General features: G+C 37.5%; 1 protein-coding gene across 8 annotated transcripts in view; it reads right to left on the bottom strand.

Moving 5' to 3' along the window:
• FGF14 (fibroblast growth factor 14) overlaps positions 1 to 18,197 on the bottom strand; it is a 686,012-nt gene that overhangs the window by 474,077 nt on the left and 193,738 nt on the right. Inside the window, exons 1-2 of one of the 8 annotated variants that reach the window (XM_078326810.1) lie at positions 15,379 to 17,586; positions 13,627 to 13,715 (exon numbers count right to left, since the gene is read on the bottom strand). The exons of 6 other annotated variants lie outside the window; for them this stretch is intronic. The gene's annotated coding sequence lies outside the window, so the exon portion shown is untranslated. Of the gene's footprint in view, positions 1 to 13,626; positions 13,716 to 15,378; positions 17,587 to 18,197 lie in introns of those variants that run through there. One more of the 8 variants, XM_078326740.1, reaches the window with a different exon arrangement.

The following is an 18,197-nucleotide window of genomic DNA, read 5'->3' on the forward strand; positions in this document are numbered from 1 at the left end:
TCCAACCTCACATTAATAGATACGGATAAAACCAATGTTAGAGAGACAACAAAAAGTCCATTAAATTAATAATACTCAACAAAAATTAATATGGTTGGGGTGTGGGGGCATTGCAAAAATGCTGCAGTACGATATTTCCAAATATCTACTCCTCTTTAACAGCAATGAAAACCCTAGCAATACTATCAAAATCAACATTTTAAGAACTCTGTCAACTAACCAAGAGAGGAATTCAAGGACTCTTTATTAAAGAAGAAACAGCTGCACTTCAATGAGAACAGTGACCTTTCTGGCATTTTAACTCACCCTACTCCCATCCTCTCTTCTCATCTCCACAATAGGTTTGAAAACCAACAGCCTGGTAAACATAATAGCAGTGATAAGCACAGACATAAAAAAAGAGTAGCTACCAACCAATGGAGAGGGAAAAGCAGATTTGAACCTCCTCAAAAGCTTCCCTTACCAGTTGTTGTTATTATTTGACCTGGCTGGTAGTTTCCTGGAAACCTCTATAAGCAGGGCTTGTCTTTACATGACCTGACTCAGAGATCATTCCTTCTAAACAACCTTTCCCCAGGAATTTGTCAAAAACCATCCATGATAATTGCTTAACATCACAGCTACCTAAAACATCTATAAAATTTGGGCAAACAAGAAGCTGACCAAAACATTACGTGGAAAATGTGGTGAATGAGCTGCCCATAGGGTCTGTCTGCTTGGGCTGCCATAACAAAATACCAGAGAGTGATCACTTGAACAACAGAAATTTATTTTTTCAGTCCTGGAGGCTAGAATGGTCCAGCATGGTCAAGTTCTTGTAAAGTCTCTTTCCCAGGTTTCCTTCTCACTGTATGCTGATTTGGTTCACATACACAGAGACAGGAGCAACATCTCTGGTATCTCTTCTTTTAAGGGCACTAATCCCATCATGAGTTCCCATTCACATGATCTCATCTAACCTTATTTATCCACCCAAAAGCCCCATCTCTGAATATCATTGTATTAACATACTTTGAAGGCCACACAAATATTCAGTCCATACATTCTGCCCTGGACCCTCAAGATGTCCTTCTCACATGCAAAATACATTAATTTTATCCCAACAGCCTCAAAAGTCTTAACAGATTCCAGCATCAATTCTAAAGTACAAAGTCTCATCTAAATAGTATTTAAATCAAATATAAGCAAGACTTATCCCAAAGCAAAATTGTTCTCGAGCTGTAAACTGGTAAAAATCATACAAGTTATTTAGCTTCCAAATTACAACAGATAGTGAAATCGGCATGAGATAGCCATTCCCATTACAAAAGGGAAAATTAAGAAAGAAGGAACAAGAGACAGATCCCAAGAAAGTCTTAAAACCAAGCAAGGCAAATTCCATTAGCTGTTAAGACTCAAGATATCTCTTTTTTATTTAATGCCATCTCTTCTAGACCTACAGGGATAGTGGATCCTGCCTCCATGGTTTTACACAGCCCTGCCTCCACCCTCAAGGCTCTAGTCACAGGACATATGGCCTATGAAATTGAGGTAATGGTCCCACCCCACAAAGGACACTACCCTGATGATCTTTGAATTGCCTTTGGGGTCACTACTTCATTTTCTTGAAAAGCACAAGGTGACAGCCCAATAGCCCTCTAGTCTGCTCTTGTAGGATCTTAAAGTCTGACAGCCTTTATTTCATCTCATTTTCTTTTGACCCTTTATTCAAACTGACAGCATTTTTGCTTGTATAATTGATCTCTATTCCTGGCCTCTTCCGAGATGGCTGATTCAGTCCATGAGTCATTACCATGATCTCTTTATCATATAATTGTTCAACCACACCCTTCATGTTGTCTTCACAACAAGCTTTTTTATTTTTTTGAAATATGGATAGGCTGAGAACTTTCCAAATCTTCAACTCTGGTTCCTTTTTGCTTAACATTTTCTTCTTGAACTTTCTCTCCTTTCACTTTTTACCATAAACAGGAGGAACCAAACCTCTCCTTCAACACTCTGCTTAGATATCTCCTTAGCTAAGTATCCAATTTTATCACTTGCTGAATAGGAGTGGTGAGAGAGAGCAAACTTGTCTAGTGCCAGTTTTCAAAGGGAATGCTTCCAGTTTTTGCCCATTCAGTATGATCCTGGCTGTGGGTTTGTCATAAATAGCTTTCATTATTTTGAGATACATTCCATCGATATGTAGTTTATTAAGAGTTTTTAGCATAAAGCACTGTTGACTTTTGTCAAAGACCTTCTCTGCATCTATTGAGATAATCATGTGGTTTTTGTCTTTAGTTGTGTTTATGTGATGGATTTCATTTATAGATTTGCGTATGTTGAACCAGTCTTGCATCCCCAGGATGAAGCCTACATGGTTGTGATGGATAAGCTTTTTGATGTACTGCTGTATTCGGTTTGCCAGTATTTTATTGAATATTTTTGGATCTATGTTCATCATGGATATTGTCCCGAAATTTTCTTTTTTAGTTATATCTCTGCCAGGTTTTGGCATCAGGATGATGTTGATTTCATAAAATGAGTCAGGGAGGATTTCCTCTTTTTGTATTATTTGGAATAATTTCAGAAGGAATGGTACCAACTCCGCTTTTTACATCTGGTAGAATTCGGCTATGAACCCATCCGGACCTGGACTTTTTTTGGATGGTAGGCGATTAATTGCTGCCTCAACTTCAGACCTTGTTATTGGTCTATTCAGGGATTCAACTTCTTTCTGGTTTAGTCTTGGGAGGATGTAAGTGTTCAGGAATTTATCCATTTCTTCTAGATTTACTGGTTTATGTGCATAGAGTAGTTTGGTAGTAGTTTGTATTTCTGTGGAATTGGTGATGATATCCCCTTTATCATTTTTTATTGTATCTATTTGATTCTTCTCTCATTTCTTTTTTATAAGTCTGGCTAGCAGTCTATCTATTTTGTTGGCCTTTTCAAGAAACCAGCTACTGGATTTTGAAACCAGACTTATAATCTGTAAATATTTATTCTTATAATGTTTAAGGATAGATACTATAAACAGTGATGCTATCAAGTGTAGCAACATCCACATAATGAAAACTTTAGAAAGAGAAGTAAAAGAGAAAAAGTAGAAAGGATATTTGAGGAAACAATGGCCAAAATTTTCTAAAATTCATTTGAAAATCATTAAAGTATACATAAAAGAAACACAGAATATATGTAAGATAAACCAAAACTAAAATGATCCATACCCAGACACATCATAATCAAATTGTTGTCAACAGTAAAAGATAAAGAGAGAATCTTGAACACAACAATAGAGAAGTGGCTCATCCCACATAGGGGTCCTTGATAAGATGAACAGTGGATTTCTTATCAGAAACTATGGTGTCCAGAAGGCAATGGGATGGCAATATTCCAAGTACTGAAAGAAAAGTACTGTCAAATAATAATTCTAAATGAAAAAGAAATTAAGACATTACTATATAAACAAATTGAAATAATTTGCCACTCATAAACCTACTCTATGAGAAATGCTAAATGGAGTTGTTCAGTCTGAAAAGAAAAGACAATAGACACTAAATAGAATCCACATGAAGAAATATTAACAGCACCAGTAGAGCTAACAATATAAATAAGCATAAGTAATTGTATTAATATATCCTTGGTTTGTAATTTTTTGCCCTGTTTAACTTAAAAGGAAACTATACAAATCAACAACTATAAAATGGTGTTGATGGACTTATAACCTGTAAATATTTATTCTTATAGTATATAAGAGCACAAAGAAAGGAGAAAAAGTCGAGCTATGTAGCAGCACAATTTTGTATACTACTGACATTCAATTGGTTTTGATCCAAACTAAATTGTTAAGATATTAGCTATAATCTTCAGAGAAACCATTAATAAAATAAAATAAAAATACATAAAAATATTAATATTAAGAGAATTAAAATGTTATACTAGAAAACATCTATTTAGCATAAAAGAAAAAAATAATGGAAGAAGAGAGAAACAAACAAAGACATACAGAACACATGTGCCTGGACCACATGGTGAAACCCCATCTGCACAAAAATACAAAAATTAACTGGGCATAGTGGCTAATTGGAGGCTAACGCTGGAGGATCACTTAAGCCCAGGAAGCAGAGGTTGCAGTGAGCCAAGATCAGACCACTGCACACAAGCCTGGAGGAGACAGTGAGACCCCGTCTCAAAAAAAAAAAAGAAAAAAAAATCAAAACAACAATTTAAAAACTCACATGTGGCAATGGCAGATGTAAAGCTTACCTTATCAGTAACTACATTAATGCAGATCATCACATTTGGATAATGATTTTTCTGATTAAATTTGTTGCAGACAGACAGGCAGAAGACAGAATTGGATCAGCATTGAGATTACAAAGTGGTATTAGCAATAAGCAAGGAATTACATTCCCAAATGTCTCTTTGGAGAGAGGAAACAGGATGTATGTGTCACCTCTTAATAGATTGATTAGGATAAACTAAACAGCATGTTCAAAAAGTTTATAGGATTGGCAAATAATGTTTTGGTAAAGTCATTAGAAACCATACAATGGCCATTATGATGATAATTTACAGCCGTGACAATCGTCTAGACAAGAGAATTAAGACATTACTGGTTCCAATTTTAATTTGAAGCAAAGCTAACCGTATCATATTAAGTGTCCTGGTCTTGTGGCCTCCAGCCACTGGGTGAAAATGTTAAAGTCATTTGCTGTTTTTCCCAGAACAGCTAACAGAAGTAGGCAGGGGTAGGAGAAAGGAATGAGACAATTGTAAAGAAATTAGGATTCAAGCAAAAAAGCCTCAGGAAAGAAAAAATATCCTTCCTGTGCAGCAACACAGCAGGGTTCTCAGTTTGCCTGGTACTAAAGAACATCTGATAAACAGCCTCTTAGCAGTTTATGTTTTTAAAAATTTTATTTTTAATTGACCAGTAATAACTGTATTTACTTCTAGGGTACGAGGTGATGTTTTGATATATATTTATGAAGTGGAATGATTAGATCAGGCTAATTAGCATATTCATCACCTCATATCTGATTTTTTGTGACAAAACCATGTCAAATCTACTCTTTCAGCAATTTTGAAATACATAATGCAGTAGTATTTATTATGGTCACCATTTTGTGTGAAAGATCACTAAAGCTTACTGTTCCTATCTACCAGAAACTTTGTACCTTTTGATCAACATCTTCCCCTTTTCCATCTGTCCCCCTCCATCCGGCCTTTTCAGAGACAAATCACTGATGGAGACTAGAATGACTGTGACCAGTGGTTTATCTTTGAAAAGAGTCTACACATGAGTACAGACTGTGTTTTCTGCTTTTACAATGTAAACTTAAAGCAAGATGGACTCTAGTGGTCTCAATGATGAGGAGAGAAAATAGAAAGGAAAGACCTATTTTTGTGAGTGGTATCTGCTAGGATGAGTTCTCAAGGCACAGTTAAAGGCATTCCATTTTAAGAACAGGTATTCATTTACATTTGATGAAGGTACAAATCAACCACAGTTAGTTTTCCTACTGAGGTTTTATCACACTCTCTCTAAGCCGATGGCTTCTTCACATTTCTCCTTTTGGTCCTTCTAAAATGGATATCAAGTCAAAGTATGAGGGGGTGCATCTCACAATCATGAGTGGGGAACAATTTCAAGACCCAGAGCCCAACCCCTTTATCAGCACCAAGCGCTACTGCCCTAGACCCAGGGATGCACTGGAGGGTGTCCTGGTCTGGAAAGAACAAACTGAGCTCTAGGTGGGGCTTTTGCTTTTCTTGAAACCTTGGCCAAGTCACTTGACTTTCCTGGCTCTCTCAGTTTCTTTACTTATAAAAGAAGGAAGATGAACTGGTTAAGCTCTCTTGCATCTTTAAAATTTGGCAATGTTAGATGCCTCTATCGTATGAAATAAATCTCTCAATTCCCTTAAAATAAATATATCTATTTATGCATAAATAATTATATATTTAGACATAAAGCAATGCATACAAATATAAATCTATTTACACATATATAGATATCTTTTATATGTAATTATATATGCCCATATGGCATAACACACATATAGATATACATATGCTATATAAACAAAATATATAAAGAATTTTATATTATAAAGAAAAAAGTGTTTTGAAACTGTCTCCCAACAGCCCATCCAAAGTAATTTTGAATCGTTACAAAATTATTTCAGGGTCTCAGAATCAAAACACAGAAAAGCCTTATGGTACCCAGCAGCCCACTCCTGATTCAAGGTGGCATTAATCAATGAGAAACCTCTAAATAGAGGGCAACCATTATTTTAAAACATGCTATCTGAGTAGAAATAGCCTCAGAAATTACAGCAAAGCAACAACTTTTTCTTCTTTCACTCTCTAGCCATGGTCCTCTTTTAACTGGGCACCAACTCTTTCCTCCTTTCCCAGGTTTCTCCTTTCCCCCACTCACCCTTCCACCCATCCTCCCCACCCACCCTGCAGAGTTATCTTCTGACTCTGGAACTCCCTTCCAATGTGCTGTTTCTGTACCTCACCCCTTGGAGGTAGATGTTGCAGTGGCAGCATCAAACAGGGCTGCTTTCTTTAGGCACCATCAGAAGCCACGGCACAGTGCTAGGCAAGAATCAGAGGAATGAAATCTGATCTCCTGGGGCTGACAGTCTCTTGTCCCAACTGGAAAAGGACGTCAGTCTACAATGGTATGCAATGTGTCTTCTGACTACAGAATTCTCAGACAAATGGATATATACCAATGCAAAATAGAACCCATTAATTTTAATTGTAGCCTTCTAGAGAGGATGACCTAGCCATTGAGTGAAGATTTCAGGCAGGTGGGCCTTTCTGCTTCCAGAAAAACTATATTCTATTGGCAGCTGCCTAGTCTTAAAATTGCCTTTAGGAAGTCGTAGGAGACTGAATTGGAAAATGCAGCCAGGCAATTTATGGGAATATTGAACAGAGCATTCTGAGTAAGGAGACAAGGGTGTGGTAATGTCAGTCCTCCTTCTAAAGACCAGAGAAAATTTATGTTCCACCTGATAAATTCTGTATCCTTTTGGACTTTTTAAATATTGCACTTGGAATTGACTGTCATTTAAATATTGAAAGGAAAATCTGCCAAAGTGATTTGATTAGTCAAATGTTTTAAAGATTCAGTAAAATACCAACCTTGTGGGATGAGTGGAGCCTCCCCCCTTATTCAATGCCTTCCTCATGTCGTATCTGACACAGCTTTATACATCCTCAGCTGTTCCATAGGGATCGAATGTTTAAGCTCATGGAACAAATGGTAAGTGCTCACTCCTCACTCTTCGTCAAACTCTAAAACTATAACTGCCTTGGTGAAAACCCAAATTACTCTCTTACGTCTGAATGTCACAATGACAATGAAGGACTTGAAATATACAAGGAACTGGCTTAAGCTGATATAAATCAGAACCTGAAACACTATTATTTCACTATTACAAATAAAGTTTGTAAAGATGTGTAGGTGGTTCTCAGTTTTATTATCTTTGCCATGAGTCACTAATATTGCTTCATAGTGGAAATTTAAACTAAAATAAATCTTGTCCACAGAGAAGACTGGTATTGGTTGCTTTTTAGTTAAAGCAGTTTACAGCCTTGGTTTACTAGAGTGTTTGTTTGTCTTTTTTCCAAGGAATTAAAACACATTCATACAATATATTATCTTTTTATATCTTTCCTCCCACCACTTTACCTCTATTAGTAGTATAACTAGCTAACATTTAATGAATGTTTTCTAAATGCTAGGTGGTGAGTTAAGGTTGGCTTTCTGTGGATTATTTATCTTCAGAACAACCCAATGAGGCAGGTACTTTTATGACTTGATTAAGATAAACAACATGATTAGGTATCAAACCTAGTTAGTGGTGGAGCGAGAAACCCAATCGTTAAAGCTAGACTAGATGAATTCATTACAAAGTCTTTCCAAAGGGTTCATCTATCCAGCCTCTTTTTTCATATTTTCCCATAGGCATTTTATGTTTGGAGAGAACAAAAGGCCTCTAACCCACCTCTCTGACCCCATTCCATGGCCACTCTACACCCTAATCTCATACACTGCAATATATTCACTCATGTAATCCAGTCCCTCAGAAAAAAACCCAAACTCACACATCCTTCATGTTCACAACTCGTTCCTTCTCAGTGTGCCACAGGCCAGACTTCAGCGTGTGCTTCTCACCCTGTCTGAAACCCCCCTTTCTTTTGCACTTTCCAAGGTTCTCCTCAAGCCCACTTCCTCCAATCCAGCTTTCCAGAGCACTTACTGGACATATTACACTCCGGGGACGCACCCTTATCCTGAATTAAGAAAATAATGTATGCTGCAATAGAATGAGCACACGGCTTAGAATCCAGAGACAGGTGCTAAAATCCTGTTTTACTTGTAATTTTACTTAATATCATGCAGCCTCAGTGTTGTCATTTGTGATAAGAAATCATTACTCTCTGCTGCACAGGGTTGCTAATAGAGATAAATGAAACTGTGAACACACATACATACATGCACACAAATATATGTATATATTTATATGCATATACTCTCATATGTAGAATTTCCTTTAATCCTTATATTTATACATGAATATATACGCACTTATATATAAACATAATTTTGTATACCCAATATTACAGCTTTGAAAACTACAAAATGCTCTAAAGAGGTAAATAATCATCACTGGTGCTTAACTGGTTTATTATGTATGTATATTTTGCTTCCTCAACTGTATTTTTTATTCCTAAAGGACAGCAATCCTTTTCATTTATATCTCTCTTTCTCAGGTTCTAGCACAGTGTTATATACCATAAAAGATGCTCAGCAAATACATGAGTAAGAACATTCCCAAGACCCCGAGGGAGCAATCATGATTCCCATATTATATGTTAGAAAAATATGAAGGCAAGAAAGTGGCCAGCCAAGTAGCCATTGGCAAATGCAGATCTTCTAATTCTCATTTGAGTTTTTTTTCCAACCAGGTTGTTCTGTTAGTTTTTTTCCTTAATAAATCGGAGTTCATTTTTACTAATGACATTCAGAGACTGTACTTACTATTTGTGGGCAGCACCAAGTAGGTGAAGTGTCAACTTCATTTGGAGGGCGTCATTGCAACCAAAAAGCACCCTGACAACTTGAAGATGTGGCAGATATAAACAACAGCAGTGAAAAGACCACACATCAAAAAAATAAAAGGAGAAGACTAATGTCTTCTTTATCAAAAGTCTCCTCAGGAAAAGTTTGAAAGCAGAATGCTAAAATTTATGATCTAGTGGGCAGTCTCCTCAAGTTAGTTCATATTATTTACCTTCTTTTAAATCCATTTCTACTTTAGGATTCCCCAACATGACAAGTAAAGACAACATGGAGAGAGCTGCAAGAGAGTAATAAAGGTCCCAAGGGATTTTACAAATCCGTCAGTGAATATGTAGAGTTCACAGAAGAAAAAAAGAAACGCCCTTAATGTACAAAGCAAAGCAGCTACCATCTTTTTATCAAACCCCTCCAAAATGACTATAAATTCCCCAAGTAAAGGGGTTGGCTGAAAAACTTCTCTGAAAAAATTCACAAATTTAATTCTTCTTTTGTTTCACTGAAAATCGTTTCCAGGACAGATAATGAAATCTCTTTTGAACACATGCATCTGATTCTTTAGCAAGATTTTAGATGATGCAAAACCTTAGATGGTCCAGAAGTTGAATGATGACCTACTAAGCGTGACGTGTAAGACAAGGTGAAGAGGATAGCAGAGGGAAATGTTTGAAAAAAAAAAACATTAATCTGGCACTGTTGTGCTCCTGAAGCTGAAGAGAATACCGAGGGACAAATTTCCTCTGGAAAGAGGCAAGGATTGAAAACTAAAGAATAATGCTTCCCTATTTCTGTTATTCAGGGAAGGACAATGTGAACAGAAGGACAAAGTACCTCCCTGATATGGTTTGGATCTGTGTCCCCTCCCAAATTTCATGTCGGATTATAATCCCCAGTGTTGGAGGTGGGGCCTGGTGGGAGGTGATGGAATCATGAAGGGTTTAGCACCATGCCCCCTTGGTATAGTGAGTCAGTTCCCATGAGATCTGGTTGTATAAAGTGTGTAGCACCTCCCCCAGTCTCTCTTCCTGCTGCTCCTGACATGTCAAGGACTGGCTCCCCCTTCACCTTTGCCAGGACTGTAAGTTTCCTGAGGCCTCCCCAGAAGCAGATTTCACCATGCTTTCCATAAAGCCTGCAGAACCATAAGCCAGTTAACGTCTTTTCTTTATAAATTATGCAGTCTCTGGTGTTTCTTTACAGCAATGCAAGAATCGACTAATACACATTCCCATTAGCCAGGGCCCCAAGAAAGATGATCATGGTGAGGGAACAGTCAGTTAATGCCAAGAGCCTGTAAGGATGCAGCCATTGATGAGAAGAAATGGTATGGAGTTGATAACACTTATTCTCATTCCCTTGCACAAGAGGTGACCCGTGAGCAGGAAGCAAGGTTATGATACTACAGAGAAAGAAGGTGATACGTGAGGGTGATGGCCAGAGGGCAGCAGGAGGAATTACGGAACATTTTGCATCAACACTAGCCTGTTGTTCACATAACATGGAAAACATTCAGTTTATGCCAGCGGTTTATGCCAAATGCCGTACTGGGGGGAGACAGTTCTTTGTAGTTGTTTCACAGAACTAAACTTACTCATCTTAGCAGTTTGAAGCCTCATAATGAGAGCATTCTCATCTTAGAAAAGGACTGGCCTGGTGTGTTTAGAGTTATTGTTTTTCACTGTTTTCCATACCTTCAAAAGCATTTGCAGAGAAGTGCTATCCTTACATAGTAGACAGTTTTGTAAAATCTCCTTTTCTGAGTTCCACGGCATTATTCTGACCACCAGCAAGAAAAGAGCTCAGACTTAGAATACTGCAATGCTGCTGTGCTTTGAATGCACTGTCCAAAACTCTCTAAGAAGTGGAGAATGAGCAAAGGAGCCCATAGACCTCAATACTGGTGCTTAGGAGGTAGTGCTGTCCAAACCTTCAGTCTTAGGGTAGATAACTAATAACCAGGTCAGGATTTACCGAAGTCCCTCCAAGGCAGAGATGGGCATGGAAGACTGGAAACTCTATTCCAGCAGCATTATGAAGAACCACAGCCACCATCATTTAAAGCACAAGGCAAATTCTACTCCAGTTCAATGTTTTACTGCAGTACGTGGTTTTCCTTTGTTTTGATAGCAGTATATTTGTCTTTTTAATTATGTTTTATTTGTATAAATGCTGTAATAAATTAGCTTGCATCTCCCAAGTGCATATCAACAACTAATTAAATGTCAGCCCCTCCAAAGAAAAAAAGAGTATCTGCTTTGTAAATACATAGTCATAAATCTCCTGAACTAAGTGATGTATATGAAGACTTTTGTTATAATTTTTATAAGAAAGAATGAAATCCTGAATAACCCTAGGAAGATATTAGAACAACTATAGAACTACTGCCTTGGGGGAGAGGAACTGGGTGGCCCAAGAACAGGCAGGCACAGAGCGCGTTCCCTGGGATCCTCTAGTTATAATTTAGTACCGTGCATCTACGACCTCTTTGAAAGTAAATTACGTAATTCCTTCATTTTAATGCAAAATGAGAGCAATAAGAGGACATTAGTGAAATTTAATTGTGTTTTATTATATTTAAAATCAAGAATATTCATATCTGGAAAACCTTTATTAAGAAAAAATAAAATTTTATGGAAACAGTTAATTTTAAACATTGTTCTACTTTGCTTTTAAGTGTACTTCATGAAGTCTATTTTTTTACTATGGAATGAAGTGACAGTCTTCATGTTTTTCTTCCAATTAACATGTTTTGACACCAATTTGCATTAAGACAAATACAATTTAATGTAATGAGGCATGTGCCCCTTCCCCTATCAAAGTTGGACTGTATGACTGGAGACAACCGCTAATTTAAGCCTATTTGTTATCTTGCGGGCACTGTTCTTAATTAGATAAGTGGCTTCTGTCAGAACAAGTAGTTTAACTAAGCTCAGTGGGAAAGACTATGTGACCAGGTACTACAGATGGCCAAGGTCTTGCAGAAAAACGTGGATTTTGAATGTGTGTCCAATTAAAACTGTCAGTTACCACAGTGCAAACTGAATTCATGGCAACGATATCCAAAATTGTGATTTGACTCAGCTTCAGACTCGGGCAGGTATCACAGGACCCGGGTAAACTGGGAGGTAGGTACTATTTGTGTTCAGCACACTGCTGTCTGACCCACTTCAGCCAAGCTTGTCTGAGCCTCCACTATATGTAATGGTTGCTCAGAAACTGCTTGTCTTCAGTCCACTTAGTTCAGTTTTCCCAGGAAGAAGCACACACACACTCCCTCCTACTCCTCTTCTCCCACCTCAGATATCTAAGCTATGATTATGATTTGGGCTGGACAAACTGGACAACCTTATCTCCCAACCAGCACAATCACACCTCTCTGTGCCAAACCTCACTTCAGTGGCCAGGAAAGCAGAGAAGGCAGAGCAAAGTGAGTTGGGCATGACCCATGCATATGGTTGGTGCAGGTTCAAACATTTTTATTTAATTTGGGGCAGATCTTTATAATAAAACTTAAGGCAGGAAAAAAACAAATGGCCAAAATGATTATATCACGAGGTATAAGACTAAAGTGAAGAAATGCAAGGAGATAGACAATGTGGGAGCATTCTACAAAAAGACAAAATGCCTTGGTACAAGTTAGGCTGATTTTGTACTTCAGGGAAAACTGACGCAAATCAGAGTATATGTATTTACCTTCTCTGCACACCTCCACTTGGCTTATCTTGAAGACAGCTTTCTTCTCTCTCCTGCTTATTCTAAGAATAGCTTTCTTCTCTCCTGCTTACAGAGCCAGCAGAAACTTAGAGAAGAAGGGCCTTGGCACATGGCATTCGGTGTGTATGTGTGTATGTGCATGTGAATGCACACGTGTTAACTTGAGAGTTATTTAACTTCTATGAGCTTTGGTTTTTCCATTTATAAAATACAGAGTATTTCTAATATTGACCTTACAAAACTGATATAAAGTCTAAATGACATGCTGCATATGGAATGCTTAACATAAAACAAGGCGTGCGCACACACAGACACACACTCAAGAAAACCTTAATAGTAATTATTACTATTATTATAGTGAATAATAATAATTGGTTGAAATGGAAACAAAGCAATTAACTAAAGTACCTGCAGGTACTGCATGTGGGCATTAGACATTAGACATGTCATAAGTATTGTGCTGTGAGAGATACAAAGTATAACATATGGTTCCTGATCTCAATTTGCCTTCAAGGGTCAGAGGGGGAGGAATTAATAAACAAACAGGAAGAAACTGATAACCCGGAATATATTCTCCAGAAGGCAAGAGTTCTCCAATTGGGAAATAGTAGACTGGAGTGGTATACACTGTCTTCAGAAAGGGAAATACACATGAAAGTATTTTGCCATGTCTCCTCCAAGAAAGGTTGAGAGACAAAAAGAAATCTCCACAAATAAATTGTCTAAACTTCCCCGGTAATCCAGTATGTCTACAGATAAAACAATAGGAGCCCACATTCAAAATAGGAAGTGGAAAGTAGGTCAGGCAAGCAGCGACTCACACACTCCCAGTGGAAGCCATGAGGAGCATCACACACTAGACTATGCAGCTGGGGCAACATGGACCAGTCACTGTTGCTCAAGAATTTCCCTGCAGCAAAAAAATGCAATAGATTATGTCTACAAGTGTTACAGATAAACTCATTTGGCTTCCCCCAGAACCCAGAAAGTAGCTCAAGAACCTGCCTGTGGCACACACACACACACACACACACACACAGCAATAGATTATGGCTACAAGGGTTACAGGTAAATTCATTTAGATGTTGAAATGGAAATAAAGTATTTAACTAATTCACGCTATTCAGCCTTCAAACACACACACACACACGAGGCGGGGGGCCTACATGATATTTGTTTTTTCAGAGGCCCTTTTCAGGGCCAGTTGGGTATCCAGTAAATATCTCGATTTTGATGCATACAAATACAGATGCAATGAATTTTCTGCAGCTCCTACATCCTCTCTGGTTTCCTAGGGTCCTACTCTGACCAATTCAGATGCACAGTTTTGTAAGCTAATAAATAAGCCACAGCACTTTAAATGAAAAAAAAAAAAACTTCCTTAAAATTATATTATTATGAAGCTGAGTGCAGTGGCTCATGTCTGCAATCTCAGCACTTTGGGAGGCCAAGTTGGGCAGATCGCTGGAAGTCAGGAGTTTGATACCAGCCTGGCCAAAATGGTGAAACCCTGTCTCTACCAAAAAATACAAAAAAACACAAAAATTAACCTGGCACAGTGATGTACGCCTGTAGTCACAGCTACAGGAGGTTGAGGTGGGAGGATCACTTGAATACAGGAGGTGGAGGTTACAGTGAGCCCAGATCATGCCACTACATTCCAGCCTGGGCAAGAGTGAGACCCTGTCTCAAATACATATATATATAATCAAATTAAAGTGTTTTGAAAGTGCTTGCAGAAACAATAAGATGAGAGAGCTGAGTGTGAAAATATCATGTGAATCAATAGGAATCTGAATTATCCTGAATCCTTTAGTTTTTTCATGCCATTGTATACAACAAGCTAAATATTTAAATCGGGTCAAAATTAGGACCTCATTTTATCAGGTAAAAAACAAATATGTGGGGCACTATCTCATCTTACATCATACCACTGACTATCTAAATGTTAACAATTCATAAAAGGCTGTATTTGATGAAATGGTCAGAAACAAATTTTCCCCTCCAAATCTTAGATTTAACATTTACTCAATTCAGTTAATGCAAGGACCTCTGAGAAGTCATTTTACACCTCCAAGTTTCTAAACTCAGGTAAATTGACAGATAATATTCAGCAAAGAAAGCCATATTTATAAACAAGCCAATTAACCTCTTTCCAGGCTTATTAAAAAAATGAGAGGAGGCAGGCTCCAAATTCTTTTATTAAACTTTTTTAAAAAAACAAATGAGGGTAGAGTCAAAGTACCTGAAAAGCCTTTTAAAAATGCTGTCTGGAAAAAAAACAACAAGGACATTTTAATAACTTTTGCAATATCTGTCCTTGAGAAAAAAAAAGGTCAATTTTCATTAAAAACAAAAGATAGTATTTATAGACCTAAAATGTCTTTCAAACATAGTAGCCTGAAATGAATGTTTTGAAAGTGAAATTCAAGTGCATACAGGATTTTCAAAAATGTTTGTGCTAAATGTTTATGTCTAGCCCAAACACTGCATTTTTCTAATTACAACAGTGAAGTTCAAAGAGGCTAAAAAATCTGTTCATAGCTACACAGTGAACCAGTGATTTTTCTTACCCAATGATAGAAGAAGCCAGTTCCTCTGTCTTCACTACTTGCCACTAAATCACATCAGCTCATAAATCTGTAGAGTCCACAAACATTTTTGGTGCGATTGTGCCTTTGATTTATAGAGGAAAAAATATGTTTTTCTGTAATTTTCTCTAGGGGCTGTCACTCATTAAAACTTTAATTTCCAAGGTAAGTTATCCAAGTTCATTTCCAAGGTTAATACAGCATTTGAAAAACATAAATGTCACCTCTCCTTGTTCAACTAAAGCAGCACGTAGTCATTGAAAAGCTGGTACGGGGAGAGGTTTGCATGGGGAAAGACAGAATCATTCCACTCAAATCTGTTCTCCCTTTTCATCTAACCTGAGATCAGAAAGCAATGTTGGCAAGCCCTTTGAGATCCTGGAGTGTGGTAAGACACAAATCAAGTATCACTCATTTAAAAATAAAAAGCTTGATATTCAGGAGCATTTGTGTTGCTATTTTATTTTCTAATTTTCATCTCCCTGGAGTCAAAGTACAGAGCATCATGCTTCCATAAAAACAGCAATTAAAGCTTCTAAAACATACATATTAGTAGATCACACACTCCTATCAGTTTATCTTGTGAATATCATAAATACCATGCACACAACAGATGGAAATTGCATAAACAGAAAAATTCTGCATTATTCATGAACTGTAGTTTGCTTTTCCCTTGGCTCCATGCTACTAAGGAATGTGTGTGTTTGTGAATATTCCCTGTTAAAAACCACATCTTCAACTACAACATAGTTTATGTCGAGGCATTTTAAATGTGAGGATTATTACATTTGAAAATGTGAGTATATTGCACACTTGAGTTATCCTACCTCACACTTGGGAATGAAAGGAGATCATCCAAGACATAACTGAAATATTATTGGCTCATTAGCAAAAATTCAAAGAGAGCGTTTATCGAGAATGGGTCATATTTTCAACAGCTGTCCCCCTGTTAAGTACAGATATTACATAATACAAACAGTATAAAAAGATGCTACCAAAACTAACCACAATATATGACATTGGCCCACTGTATTATTTCTACCCAAAATAAAATGACTTTTTTAATGGTTTGGAATTTTTTTTAATCTTACTGTAAGTTCTGGAGTACATGTGCAGATCTTGCAGGATTGTTACATAGGTATACACATCCCATGGTGGTTTGCTGCCTCCATACCCCCATCACCCACATTAGGTAATTCTCCTAATGTTATCCCTTCCCAAACTCCTCATCCGCTGCTATCCCTCCCCTAGCCCCCACCTCCCAACAGACCCCAAAGTGTGATGTTTCCCTCCCGGTGTCCATGTGTTCTCATTGTTCAACATCCACTTATGAGTGAGAACATGCAGTTTTTGGTTTTCTGTTCTTGTGTCAGTTTGCTGAGAATGATGGTTTCCAGCTTCATCCATATCCCTGCAAAGGACAATAACTCATCCTTTTTATGGCTGCATAGTATTCCATGGTGTATACGTGCCACATTTTCTTTATCCTGTCTCTCATTGGGTTGGTTCCAAGTCTTTGCTTTTGCTATTGTAACTCCCTTCAGCAGAGTCACACCCCAGTAGTGTGATTGCTTGAATGGGATTTTACAATGAGTTTCATGGGAACAGACTTGGAGATGGAAAGAGCTATGAGAGGTAATCCTAAGAATATGCCTGCGAGGACATGAGGAAGGCAAGACTAGATGGAGGGGAAAGCTCAGTGGTTGCAACAGAAGCCTCAAGCCAATTCTGCAAGGAGCTCTAGAGCTGGGTTAACCCTGAAGCTTTGTTTCCAGTTGGGTACTAGGTCCTCTATCTGGGTGACAGGTTCATTTGAAGCACAATCCTTGGGATATTGGTAACGAGCCAAATCCGCCACTTCTATGAAATCGTGCATCCAGAAAGAGGCATTCTAGGCATATTATTTAGAATTTTGTAGATTTGTATCAGAATAAATGTAAACAAAAACAGTCAAAAATGGTTGGTGTCTGAAGTTGAGTGGGTGTGGTGGATAGGAGATCTTTTTCTTGTCATGCATGTTCTTCATGAAGTTTGGATTTTCTGCACTATACAATAAATGAATGTGCATTTAAAAAAGAAAGATTTGTCCCAGTTGAATCCAGGCATTTGTACCTCTGTACCAGCTAGACATGGCTGTAGACCTGCATGTTAACCACGGGCTACACCGTTCCCTTTGGCTGACAGCAATTCCCCAAAGAGGAGCAGCTATAACCCATCGGTTGCCCATTTTCTCAGCATTAGGAATCATGCTTCTGACTTGAAGGAGGGAGCTAGGAAAAGGACCATAGTATCCCTACAAAGGTAATTTTTAGTTGTAGCATGCACTACCAAGTACAATTTCATGCTAGAGCAATCTTGATTCAAACTTTTAACACCTACAATAGATTAAGGATACCTAGCCAATGAAAAGCAAGCCCCTTTCAAACAAAAGAGAGAATAAACAAATTTTTTATTAAAGACTGGGAAGAGAGGAAAGACAGATATATCTTTTTCTCATCAATTCATTTATAAAAACAATTGTTCTCAGCACTTAAAACTATAAAATAAAAAATTAAAATACACTTAATATTGAGCCTTTTTCTCATTCTAATAATAAATAATGTCACCCCAGTGAATGAACTAATTAAAATTTTTAAAGCCTGTTTTATTAAGAGAGATATTTTAAAACAAATCTAAAAGTTTATCTAAATCTAAAATTAGGTTATTTTTATCAATTATCCTAATGAAAATCTAATTCAGAAAACATATTTTTAAAGTTATATAAAGATTTTCATTATAGAGAGGTATGAAAGAGTGATCAA

The sequence above is a fragment of the Callithrix jacchus genome, chromosome 1, assembly GCF_049354715.1.
Source record: "Callithrix jacchus isolate 240 chromosome 1, calJac240_pri, whole genome shotgun sequence".
Classification (NCBI taxonomy): domain Eukaryota; kingdom Metazoa; phylum Chordata; class Mammalia; order Primates; family Cebidae; genus Callithrix; species Callithrix jacchus.